General features: G+C 43.9%; 1 protein-coding gene across 1 annotated transcript in view; it reads left to right on the forward strand.

The window, feature by feature from the left end:
• The window catches only part of LOC126484664 (E3 ubiquitin-protein ligase TRIM71-like), a 90,258-nt gene that overhangs the window by 19,298 nt on the left and 57,618 nt on the right, over positions 1-13,342 (forward strand). The window lies entirely within an intron of this gene.

Consider the following 13,342-nt stretch of genomic DNA (forward strand, 5'->3'; position numbering starts at 1 on the left):
AGCACACAGACCTAAGAATAGCACTGGTTGGTATATTTATATATCCTCATGGTATACCTTGCACCACTTCCTTGCGCTTACATCTGTAGCTTGGAATCGGCTTTCGTTGTGCAAAAAAAACCTAACAAAAGCTGGACAGGCAGCAGTTCTATTTCTTGCCGGACACGACCGTAAAATCGCCCTACGTGTCAGACTAAATTCATTCGCCTGGCAACTCTTAAGACCACCGTATCGTCAGCGTACCAGGTGACAGTTTTTGCTGAATTTCAAATTGGGAACAGTATGCAATAAAACTCTGCAGGCATCAGTTCACTACGCCACAAGTACCGGTACTTAAAAACCCTAGCTGTTAGCTTAATACCCACTGGTTACAGAGACCACATGTTGTGAAACGAATGTATTAACGCCGTTAGTAGAAACTGACATTAAATCAGCGATAACGACAACTATGCCATTGTGTTGAACCGGTGTGCGGGCGTACAGTTGCACACCAGAAATGACGACTAACTTCTTGCAACGTTCTGTCAGTCCGTTGTTAATTCGCCGGCAGTGCCCAAATTAAAGACGATTGTAAATTTTCAGTCTGGCTTACATTCTGATTCCTAAGACGACACGAATCTACTCAACCTCCGCTTGCAACGCTATATGTCGAATACCTTACCTAGAAGTTCCGCTCACAAATGGTAGCCGTGTCAACACACGGCCGAAGTTAAAGACGTAAAGATATCCCCTTAACTGGCAATGACGATGGACGCGGGCAGTGCAGCGGTCAGTCACAGATGGAATCGGTTGGCATGTAATGCATATAATGAGTAGTCAATACTATTAGCCTTTATTTGCCTGATTTGTCAGATCTATAAATAAATAGGTTCTAAGTACGTTTTCAGTGAACGAAGGCATATTTTCAGACAACGGATTCGAGCCGAAGTAAAATTTCTCAGATACAGTACAGACTAAGCAATAAAATTAGCATTTTTTGCAACAGAACTGCAAAAATTTTGCTGAATGTTTCATGAGTATCAGCACTAACTCTGGAAAGAAAGCCTTAAAGTACTGATGAAAGTTGATCTTAGACTGAGGCAGCACTGGAAGCAGAAAGGGATCAAATATCCCTGGAGACAGACGGTCTATGACTGACGGTGTTGCTTGAGATAGAATCTAAAAGTGTTTCAGAAAAGAGCAGTACCAACTGTTACAGTAATTCCCCATTTTTTAGTTTTATGAAACAGGTTGAAAAACATACAATATCATTAGCTTGAATGTTAAAATACAATCGTCATTTTACAAGTAGGGTTGCTAATTTTATTCCAATTAGAACTTTAGATTACTATTTCAGGCAGTTAGCTATCAATATTATCGAAACTAGTGCAACACTTTTGCCGAAAAAGGTGACATAGAAAATAAATTTTTTGATGGACACAGTATGTGAAGGAAAGCCTCATACGTAAACAGGAAAATATAAAGCCATGGGTTTCATGGGGAAAGACCCCAAAGGATCAAACAATGTTTTTGATGATGAAATATTTTAACGGTTTAAATATTTAAACCAAAACATGACACCTCATAAGAATACGACAGAAACACGCTGAGGTGACAAGTCACGGGATGCGCGGCACTGTGGCAGCAACTCCACGTGTCATCGTCTCAACAAATCTCTGGAGGTCCCCTGCAGAAATATTGAGCCATGTTGCCTCTATAACCGCCCATAACTGGGGAAGTGTTGACAGTGCAAGATTCTGTGCGCGAACTGACCTCTCGGTTATATCCCACATGTGTTCGATGGGATTCGTGTCGGGAGATTTGGGTGGCAAAATCATTCGCTCGAATTGCCCAGAATGTTCTTCAAACCAATAGCGGGCAATTGTGGCTCGGTAACATGGCGCTTTGTCATCTCTAAAAATTCCACCGTTGTTTGGGAACATGACGTCCATGAATGGTTGCAAATGGACTCAAAAGGTAGCCAAACACAACCATTTCCAGTCAAATATCGGTTCAGTTGGACCAGAGGAGCCAGTCCATTCTGTATAAGCACAGCTGGCACCCTTATGGGGCCACCACTAGCTGGCACAGTACGTTGTTGACATCTTGGGTCAATGGCTTCGTGGGGTCAGCGTCACTCTCGAACCCCACCGTCAGCTCTTACCAGGTGAAACGGGGACTCACCTTATCAGGGCATGGTCCGATCGATATGGTCGCGAGTCCAGTAGAGGCTCAGCAAGCGAGGTGCGTTCAGCAAAGGCACTCGCATCAGTCTTCTGCTGCCATAGCCCATTAACTCTACATTTCGACGTACTGTCCTAACGGATACGTTCGTTGTATGACTCACATAGACTTCTGCTGCTATTTCACGCAGTGTTGCTTGTCTGTTAACACTGACAACTGCACGCAAACGCCGCTGCTCTTGGTCATTAAGTGAATGCCGTCCGCCATTGCGTTGTCAGTGGTGAGAGGTAATGCCTGAAATTTGGTATTCTGCGTACACTCTTGACACTGTGAATCTCAAAATATTGAACTCGCTAACGACTTCAGAAATGGAATGTCCCATGCGTCTAGCTCCAGCTGCCATTCCGCGTTCAAAGTCTCTGAATTCCTACCATGCGGCCATAACCACGTAACCACGTCCCTTGAATCACGTCAGCACAAATGACAGCTCCGCCTATGCAGTGCCCTTTGATACCTTGCGTGTGTGATACATCCGTGTCTGAATGTGTACGTTTCGCTCTTCCATGACTCTTGTCACCTCAGTGTACAAAGACAGTAGGTAAATTTTCAAATGTGTGTAGTTCAATAGGCGCTTAAAAAATGTGGAAAGAGACGAGATTGATGTTCCACAAGAGCGTGGCTGTTACTACTTTATTGTATGGAAGTCACTCAAGGGCCACATAAAAAGAAGAGTAGAATTCCGGCAGCAGGAATAAGAGTTCACCGACCACTAAAAAGATGTAGCGGACTCGGCCAAATTAAAATGATTGCGTGAACTGAACATCTACTAATCAGAAAATAAAATCGATGATAACATAACAAAATGGAATGGACACATTAACTGGCCTATTAGTCAGAGATTGCCTCTGTCACAAAATACAGTCCTGAAGGGACAAGAGATCAAGAAAGGAACAGGAAGAGCTGGGTATAGCAACGGGAAATCGCTGACACATTTGTGAGCAGTAGGGAACAACTATTTTAGGTCCGCGCCAAACCTTGTTAGGGATGTTGGCTTGACATGCGATGTTGCCCATTGGTAGAGGTGTGCTACAGTAGCGGGCAGAGACGGGGGCGTCGGGCAGTGCTCGGGCAGCTGGCTCCTGTGGGCTCGGAAGAGATGCGGCGGCCGCGTGTGTGTGTGAGGGATGGGACTGTGGGTCGCCTCCCCCCCGACCAGCCCAGCAGCAGAGCCCTTGACCCACATAGCTGACGCCGCGCCACAGGGGTGAACACGCGCTGCCAACCGCCGGAAGTGCCCACGCGTAGCTTTCTCTTTCACACAGCCACTTCCGATCACAGCCGTCACACTTTTTCGTTTAGCTTTGCCTGTTACAATGACATCGAACAGAACGTCGGAGGGACAGGATAATGCTTCACGTTTATGTATCGTGTATATGGCAAGAAATAAGTACGTACCTCCGTGAATATACGTAACTACAATCAACATATGCGCAACATTAAGGGATATACGAGGGTGGTTTGATATGTCAGGTAACCAAGCAAAATAGTTTCGTAGACAACTCACCTTACTTCTCGACATAGTTTCCTTTGAGGGATATGCACATAGTCCAGCGATCCTCCAGCTTTCCATAGGATCTGTCAAACTCTGCAAAATACACGTTGACTACAACCATCACATCCTCATTTGGTGAAAATTTCTCCTCGGCAAGGCAGTGTTTCAGCTTAGGAACAGGAAGAAATCAGCTGGGTCCAAGTCGGGTGGGTAGAGTGCATGAAGAACCAATTCAGAGTCCAAAGTCATGCATTTTAGACAGTTTTATAGCTGATGAGAAGGATGATGCATTATCATGGTGAAAGAGCTCTTTCTAGCCTGCCAACCTTGTTCTTATTCAGCCAAGCAAAGTTTCAGACAGTCAAAGAGTTAATCCTAATGGATCTAGTTATGGTTCTGCCTTTTTTTTTTTTTTTTTTTGCCAAGTAATCTACGAGGATTATTTCTTGGGAATCCCGAGACACACTGGCCATCACCTTGCCAGCTGACAAAATGGTCTTCTTTGGTGCACTTTCACCAGCCTGTGTCCGTTGTTTTGACTCTGGTGTGTAATGGCGCAGGGTGACAAATTGTCTGGAAAACCTGGAATTATTTGGAAATTAAATTTTACCTTGGACGAATCGCGGAAATCGCAGGGAATTTCATAAGTTTCATAACATCTAAGGGAATTCAGAGTTTTTTAACGTATCGTTGAAATTGAATTTTGTGTATAACAAACTATGAAATACTTAATATTTCAAAGTATATTAATTATACGAATATTATTATATATAAATTATCGATGTTTAGAAACTTAGGCCAAACTACTGCTAACGGTTCGCAGACAGCTCATCTGAGAGGGGAAAAAATGTAATTATTGTGGTATACTCTCCCAATCACCACTTCGCTCTCCATTAATTCATCAGGAGCTTCTCGACACACATTCCTCCTCACAACTGGAATAATCAGATTTTTTTCCCCCGAGATTTAGTAGCCACCCTGTGATGAGTCCAGATTTCATCAACAGTCAGAAGTCGGATTTCGAGTAAACATAGGCAGGTACTGTGCTGAAATGATGTGCCAGATGTGCATTTCGTAGACTGCGAGCAATCGCAGTACCCTCCTCGCACGGACCTTCTTCATAGCCAGTTCTCCATATTATGCGCTCGCTCCGTTGGGATGTCTACAATCTCAGGAACATCTCGAACATTTACTCGACGGTCTTGCATTAAAATATCACGGATTTTGTCAGTGATTTCCTCTGTGCTGACCTGCATTGAACGGCTGGAGAGCGCTTAGTCTTCGGTGCTCGTCCGACCACGTTTAAATTCATTCGAAAGTAATTTGTCTTCAATGACGGTGCAGATTCCGCGTCAACATCACCCAGGTCTGTTTTGATTTTTGCAGCAGTCATCCTTTCAACTGAAAATTTAATAACCAATGTAGTTAACTCACAAGCTGAAACGTGCGTCATATAGTGTGGCGGTCATGAAAAGACTCTTGAGTCACCGCAAAGCATTCGTGTCCGCCAGATACAGGCAGCGCCACAACTCGTTCCTACGACACAACACTGCTAGATGATGGTGGTGGTGGTGTCCTCTTACTGGCCGAGCTACTCTTGCGCGACTTTTTTTTTTTTTTTTTTTTTTTTTTTTTTTTTTTTTTTTTTTTTTTTTTTAATTGGGAAGGTAGGGAGGCTCTGCTAGAAGTGAAGCTATGACTATGCGTGGAGCCATGCCAGGCGGCAGAAGTATTGTTCCACAAAAACAATGTTTGGAGTTACGGTGTCCGGCTCTGGGAAGAAGTTCTAACGTGACGCACTTGCAGAACAGTGTACGGTTTGCTTTGTTTCTCGATGATTATTAGTAAAGACTTTATTACAATTGAGACACAGTGTTGCTCAAACTACTAAAACAATGGTTTCACGTCACCTCATATAAGCGAACGTATGGGGCCTATGTTTCGAGGGTAACAAGTGAAACATAGGTTATATTTCTCTTAGTCTTTTGACTGGTTTCATGCGGCCAGCCACGAATTCCTCCCTTGCTCCAACCTCTTCATCTCAGTGCAGCACTTGCAACCAACGTCATCAATTATTTGCCGGATATATCCAAATCTCTGTTCCCCTCTACAGCTTTTATCCATGACAGCTCCATGTAGTACCAAGGAAGCAATCTCGTGATCTCCTAACAGATGTCTTACCATCCTGTCGCTTCTTCTTGTCAGAGTTTTTCGTGTACAGTATTTTTTCCTTTCCGATTCTGCGGAGATCCTGTTCATTCCTTTCAGTCCACCAAATTTTCAACATTCTTCTGTGGCACTACAACTCATATGCTTGATTTCTTCTGTTCGGTTTTCCCCACAATTTTTTCCTCAAATTAAGGCCTGTATTTGATATTAGTAGACTTCTCTTGGCCAGAAATACTATTTTTGCCAGCGCCGTTCTGCTTCTTATGTCTTCCTTGTTCCGTCCGTCGTTGGTTATTTTGCTGCCTACATAGCAGAACACCTTAACTTCATATACTCTGAGATCGCCAGTCCTGATAAGTTTGTCAATGTTCAGATAGAATGTACGTCTTATTACTTTCGTCTCATTAGACGGTACATTCTATCTGGCAAATCCTGCAGTTCTTCTTCACTTCCATTGAGGATACTGTTGTCCTCAATGGAAGTGAAGAATCAAGCAGAAAAGTGTCATCAGCTGATGTAAACATGGATATCCTTCAGTTTTAATCGCTTTGTGATTCTCTCATTTCCGTCATTGTTTTTTCGATATACAAGTTTAACAGTAGGGGCGAATTACTGCATCCTCACCATTCACCCTTTTTAATCAGAGCACTTCGTATAGGATTAATTTTCATAGATCTAGAAAAAGCGTATGATACTGTTCCAAGAAAATTACTTTGGAGAGCATTACATATGGCAAACATAAACCCTTCCTTGATTAAAATAATACAACAGATGTATAAAGATAACATTTGCCAAGTGAAAGTTGGTAATAAACTTTCACAGAAATTTAGAACAAGCAAAGGCCTTTTACAGGGCTGTCCCATGTCACCATCATTATTTAAAATCTATATAGATATTAGCCTTAGAGCATGGTCTCGTAAATGTAATAGTATGGGATTAGAAATAAGAGATGGAGTTTACCTACATCATTTATTATTTGCTGATGATCAAGTAGTCGTAGCACAAGATGGGGAGGATGTTAACTATATGTTCAAAAATGGCTCTGAGCACTATGGGACTCAACTGCTGAGGTCATTAGTCCCCTAGAACTTAGAACTAGTTAAACCTAACTAACCTAAGGACATCACAAACATCCATGCCCGAGGCAGGATTCGAACCTGCGACCGTAGCGGTCTTGCGGTTCCAGACTGCAGCGCCTTTAACCGCACGGCCACTTCGGCCGGCTAACTATATGTGCAATCAACTAGCAGTAGCATACAAAACTTGGGGTTTGAAGATTAATTACCAAAAAACAGAATACTTGACTAATGATTCAGATGAGCTATACATTGAAGGAAAGAAAATCAAAAAGGAAAAACCCTTTGTTATTTGGGATCCATTTTAGAAATCGAGGGAAAATCAGAGTCAGAAATCAATAAAAGAATTAGTAGCGGACGAGGCTCATTGGGATGCTTAACTCAGTCTTATGGAGCAGGAATGTAATGAGCAGAACTAAAAAATTAATATACAAATCCATATTAGAGAGTGTGGTTCTGTATGGAACGGAGACCTGGACAATTAACATGAAGCACATTAAAAAATTACAAGCTCTAGAAATGGACTTTTGGAGAAGATCGTCAAGAATCTCCAGGAAAGAAAAGATAAGGAACACCGAACTAATAAAGAGAATGGAAATAAAAGAAATATATGACGTAATGGATAGGAAGAAATTACAGTGGTACGGGCATGTACGAAGAATGGAGGAAGCCAGAATACCAAAATTGATACTGGAGTGGGAACCGGAGGGGAGAAGAAGAAGACGACCTGTGACCACCTGGTTCCAAAATGTACAGCACACAATGAGGAGAATGGGCGCAGAGGAAGAGGACACGTAAGATCGAAACACCTGGAGAAATATTTTGAGAGTATAGTTTAAGAACGTTTATTGTTTGTATTGTAATTTCCAAGTAAATTATTATGTTGGAGATAAGCCTCTGTAATGAGGAAAAGCTCAAAATAATAATAACAACTTCGTTCTTGGTCTTCCAGTTGTGTTGACTGGATTAGCTGTTTTCCAGGCGCCATATTTAATTGGGCTAGCAAATCCGCTTCAGACCTTAACATGTAAACAAGACAGCTAAAAACTATTTGCGAAATTCGATTTTCGTCTTTCTGTAAATGCGTCACATGCCCACTCAGTGAATGGAAGCCTTCACGGCGTTTCCTCCAGAGCTTCGGTGAACACCTTCGAAGGTGCTCTTGGCGACGCTGATTCTTACAGACTGACGAGTCGGAGCCGAGAGAATCTCTGCCTGAGATAAAGCTTAGCTATCGATTGCCACCTGTCGAACATAAAACACACATCGATTCTACAAAGCCACCGTCCAATCAGGCCGAGAGGTAACCTGAGTTCTGCTGCCAAATAACAGTAAGGAAAAGGACAACAATAAAACAGAGCGAAACAACACGGTTTCTCTCACGTTTATCAAAAATGTCGGCAAGATTTCACAGAAAGATGACGTAAGGCCGGTTGCTAGAGCAGCTAAGAAAATATGTCAAGCATTCTGATCTTCTCTGTCAGCAAGTGGGGTATATGATTTTGTGTACCCGTGGAGACGTCTACATTGGAACTACGAAGAGAATAGCTAACAAAATACTGAAAAAACAAAAGTCTTTACCAACTAGGGAAAACAGGAAAGTAGGAAAATCTGCTGAAGCAGAGCATGCTCTTCAATCAGGAAATGAGGTGTGAAGTTTTCCGAAGCTAAAATTTTATCTGCTATAACAAACTGTTATCCACGGCTGTGTAGAGGAATCATCGCAATACAAGCACAGTGATAACTTTAGGAGCAAGGAGGCAGCAGTGAATCTCTATCTGACGTGGACAGTGGCTCTGTAGAATCGAAACATAAGTTTTTATCCTTGAAAAGAGACAGTCGATAGTTAAGTTTTTTTTCTCTGACAAAGATTATCTCTGCTGATGACGTGTAAACTCGACCACGCTCATTTTAGGCAGTAGTTATGATGCTTTCAGACTCGTGTACACCTCTGAAGATGTCCAGCGCAACTCTGGACGAAACGCCACGGACCGAAAGCACTTTCGACCTCGGCCATGCAGCCCAGATGACTCATCAGCGACTGTAACATCTAACGTGAACCGGCATTTTTGGGACTGCTGAGTCAACTGTTGCAATGAATACGCACGTTGAGGTTAAATGTCAGTAATGTGGCAGCATCAGAGGTAAGGAAGAAAGCTGTCAGGAAGTGGATTCACGACGAAGTTGTGCATTTAGTTCGTTCGTCCGCGAAAAGTTCAGCGTTACTGAATGTACAGTTACTGAAGTATAGGAACCAAGATAAGAAAGATTGTTGGTAGAAACGGGGCGATTTTGGCGTTTCTCACCCCACCCTCCCCTCTTTGGTGAGATGTCACGATATTTAGCTGGGCACCCTCTTACCCACCACCCCCACCCCCGCCCCACCATCACCAATCTCATGCGGTATTCTCCAAAATGCGTATTTTTAGCGCAAGTACTTTAATCAGTCCTTGAATACGTTGGATTTATTTAAAACACATAATTTGCTTCATTATTTTTACTTACGAACTGTCGGTGGTGAAAAATCATGCAAAAAGTGCTGGAGTATTCCCCCTCCGTATCGCAATCTCGAGATGTCTTGCGAATAAAATACACTGAAGCGCCAAAGAAACTGGTACAGGCGTGCATATTCAAATAGAGAGATACGTAAACAGGCAGAATACGGCGCTGCGATCGGCAACGCCTAAATACGATAACTGTCTGGCGCAGTTAGATCAGTTACTGCTGGTGGAACCCCACGTTATCAAGACTGGTGAGTTTGAACGTGGTGTTACAGTCGGCGCTCGAGCGATGGGACACAGCATCTCCGTGGTAGCGATAAAGTGACGGTTTTCCCGTACGACCGTTCCACGAGCGTACCGTAAATATCAGGAATCCGGTAAAACATCAAATCTCGGACATCGCTGAGGCCGGAAGAAGAGCCTGCAAGAACGGGATCAACGACAACCGAAGACAATCGTTCAACGTGGCAGAAGTGCAACCCTTTTGCAAATTGCTGCAGATTACAATGCCAGACCATCAAAAAGCGTCAGCGTACGAACCATTTAAGGAAACATCATAGATATGGGCTTTCGGAGCCGAAGGCCCACTCGTGTACGCTTGATGACTGCACAACACAAACATTTATGCCTCGCCTCGCCCCTCAACACGGAAGTTGGTCTGTTGATGACTGGAAACGTGTTGCCTGGTCGGGCGAGTCTCGTTTCAAATTGTATCAAACGGATGAACGTGTACGAGTATGGAGACAACCCCATGAATCCATGGACTCTGCTTGTCAGCAGGGGACTGTTGAAGCTGGTGGAAGCTCTGTAGTGGTATGGGGCGTGTGCAGTTGGGGTGATATAGGACCTCTGATACGTCTAGATATGACTCAGATGCATCCTTCCTGATCACGTGCATCCATTCACGTCGAGCGTGCATTCTGACGGACTAGGACAATTCCAGCAGGACAATGCGAAACCCAACACTTCCCGAATTGCTACAGAGTGGCTCAAGGAACACACTTCTGAATTTAAACACTTGCACTGGCCACCGAGCTCCCCAGACACGAACATTATTGAGCATATCTGGGATGCCTTGCAACAAGCTGTTCAGAAGAGATCTCCATCCCCTCGCACTCTTACGGATTTATGGACAGCCCTGCAGGATTCATGGTGTCAGTTCCCTCCAGCACTACTTCAAACATTAGTAGAGTGCTTGCCACACCGTGTTGCGGCACTTCTGCGTGCTCGCGGGGGGCCAACACGATATTAGGCAGGTGTACCAGTTTCTTTGGATCTTCAGTGTAGAAAGAAAGGTGTTTAGATTACCTTACCAAAGAATGCCATAGGAGTCCCGACATTTCTCTCCGCCGCTTCTCTGAGGAACTGTTAGATCTCTCGGTGAACGTGTAGCACCAAGTCTTCCTGTTTCGGGAATCTCTGCTTTGCTGCGTTCCATGACTGTCACTTCCTCCTGACAGCATTTCTTCATCTTGTAGGCGTATCTTTTCGCGTACGCGACATAAGAATCATGATTACTCATTCTGGACGAGTGACAACTTTCTCTGAGTCACAGAGTAACGAAATGCTTACGGGCGTCTAGACAGAAGGTCGGGTCCTTCCCGCGCGTCGCTGCCAGCCGGCTCGTACTCTCCAGCTTTCGTAGAGTAGCGCGTTTGTTTGGCCGGTGGCGGCTGAAAAATCGAGGTGCTACTGGGCCACCAAGGTAAATATTAATGTGTAGAATTTAGCCATATTTTAATGGAGAAACATGTCTTACTTAATTTTTCTCGCAATTTTACACAGCTTCTTGAGGAAAGAAGTACGTGATACTTGTCGAGAGCCCCCTCCCCCCACCTACCCTACGTGACATTGGGTCAGACTCGGCTCGAATCCCTCCCCCGTCACCACCCCACCCCAGGCGTCTCACGTTATCAATGGACGCCCCCAAATGGCTACATGTTTTAAGCACCTCCACAGAAGAAATTTACGGAAAAATTAACAATTGAAGGAATCGGGTGAAGCAGTTCTATAACATATGAATTACTATAGCGAAACATGCGAAGTTTTATTGAAAAGTAATAGTTTGACAACTCTGAAAATTGCCGTTTGACTTATTGTAATACAGCTGTACCTACAATTTGACATGGTATTTGATTGTATCACTATACTGGGTGTTGAATGACAGATTTTCTGGAATTTCCGAGTGTTCCTTGAGTGAATTAAAATAAAATCGTTCTAATTTATGTCCGGAAATGCTTCATTTATAGGATACCACTCATATTTGGCTTCTCAACGAGTGGCGTAATGCTATTTCATCCAAATCAACAACTAAAAAAAAAAAAAAAAAATCTCCCCAAACTGTAGATTTCGATTCTGAATTAATTTCAACTATGTTGATACTGTACAAAATTACCGTGGATAACTTCTTTGTATTGATAATGCACTAGGAGGAGGAGGAATATAACGACGCACCACGAAGAAATTACCCCCCGAATTTGACGAAATCGGAAGATCTGACGTATATGTACAGACACAGACAAATGATGGTCTCAGAAAAACTGGAGAGGCTTCAACAAATTAAGCAAGTCAATAATTAGTTGTTCCACCTCTGGCCCATACGCAATCAGTTATCCGAAATGACGTTGATAGAGTTGTTAGACGGCCTTCTGAGGGATATCGTGCCAAATACTGCCCAAATGGTGCTTTGGGTGGTCAAACACCCTAGATGATTGGAGGGCAGTGCCCATGACGTTCTCAGGTGGAGAGGGATCCGGCAACCTTGCTGGCCTAGATGGGGGTTGACAAGCACGAAGACAAGTGGTGGAAACTCTCACTGTATGTGGCACTGTTTTTCTGGAATATAAGGGCAGGATCACTTGCGATGAAGGGCAAGGTGAATATCGTCGACATACCGCTGTGCTATAAGGGTACTGCGGATCACAGGCACAGTGTCCTGGTATGAAAAGAAATGGCACTCCAAGCCATCGCTCCTGGTGTTGGGCCGTATGGCGGGCGACAGTCCCGTTGATATCCCACCTCTGTCCGGGGCATCTCCAGGTATGTCTTCGGCTTGGAATGACGTTGACTGGTGTAGAAGTGTACTCAGCTAAGAGTCTCTTTCGAATTGAGACGTATCTTGAGAGGTGGTGAACAGTGGTGGAATACCTAGCTGACTGTCGCCCGCCATACGGCTCGTGACGCAGGAGTGATGGTCTGGCGCGTCATTTCATCTCGTAATAGTGTCCCTTTGGTTGTCATCCACGACACCCTCACAGCACACCGATACTTAGACGATATTCTGCGTCCCGTTATGTTGCCTTCGTGGCAAGTGACATGCAATCCTGGGCTTCCATTTCAGCATTATAACGTTCACCCCTCCCTTGCACACCGCTAGGTCTTCGTATTTGCCTAGCTTCACCTCAGCCACCAGGATAACCTGATCTCTCCCCAACTGGGAACGTTTGGAGCGTTATGAGCAGGGCCCTCCAACCATCATGGGATTTTGACGATCCAAAGCCCAGATTGTGCAGAGTTTGGCACGATACCCCCAACAACATTGTCTGTCAATGCGGAACCGAATAACTGTTCGCAGTATTACCAGAGGTGGACCAACGCGCTCTTGACTTGCTCAGTTTGTGTAGCTCTTCCAAATAAATAAATCATGCAATTTTTCTGAAATTGTAAAATCATTTATTTGTCTGTGCATGTGCACTACATCTGCCGACCCGTTCGAAACATTTCGTCGATGTGCATCTTTTTCTTGGTGCAGTTTCCAACAAACTGAAAAATTTGCCAGTAGTTTATTTCGCTGAATTATTAATTTTACTACGACATCGTGCATTTAGTCTCGCACCAGAGATACCAGTACGTTAATACAAAGTTTTTTCAGCTATTGAATG

This window comes from Schistocerca serialis, chromosome 6, assembly GCF_023864345.2.
Source record: "Schistocerca serialis cubense isolate TAMUIC-IGC-003099 chromosome 6, iqSchSeri2.2, whole genome shotgun sequence".
Lineage (NCBI taxonomy): Eukaryota > Metazoa > Arthropoda > Insecta > Orthoptera > Acrididae > Schistocerca > Schistocerca serialis.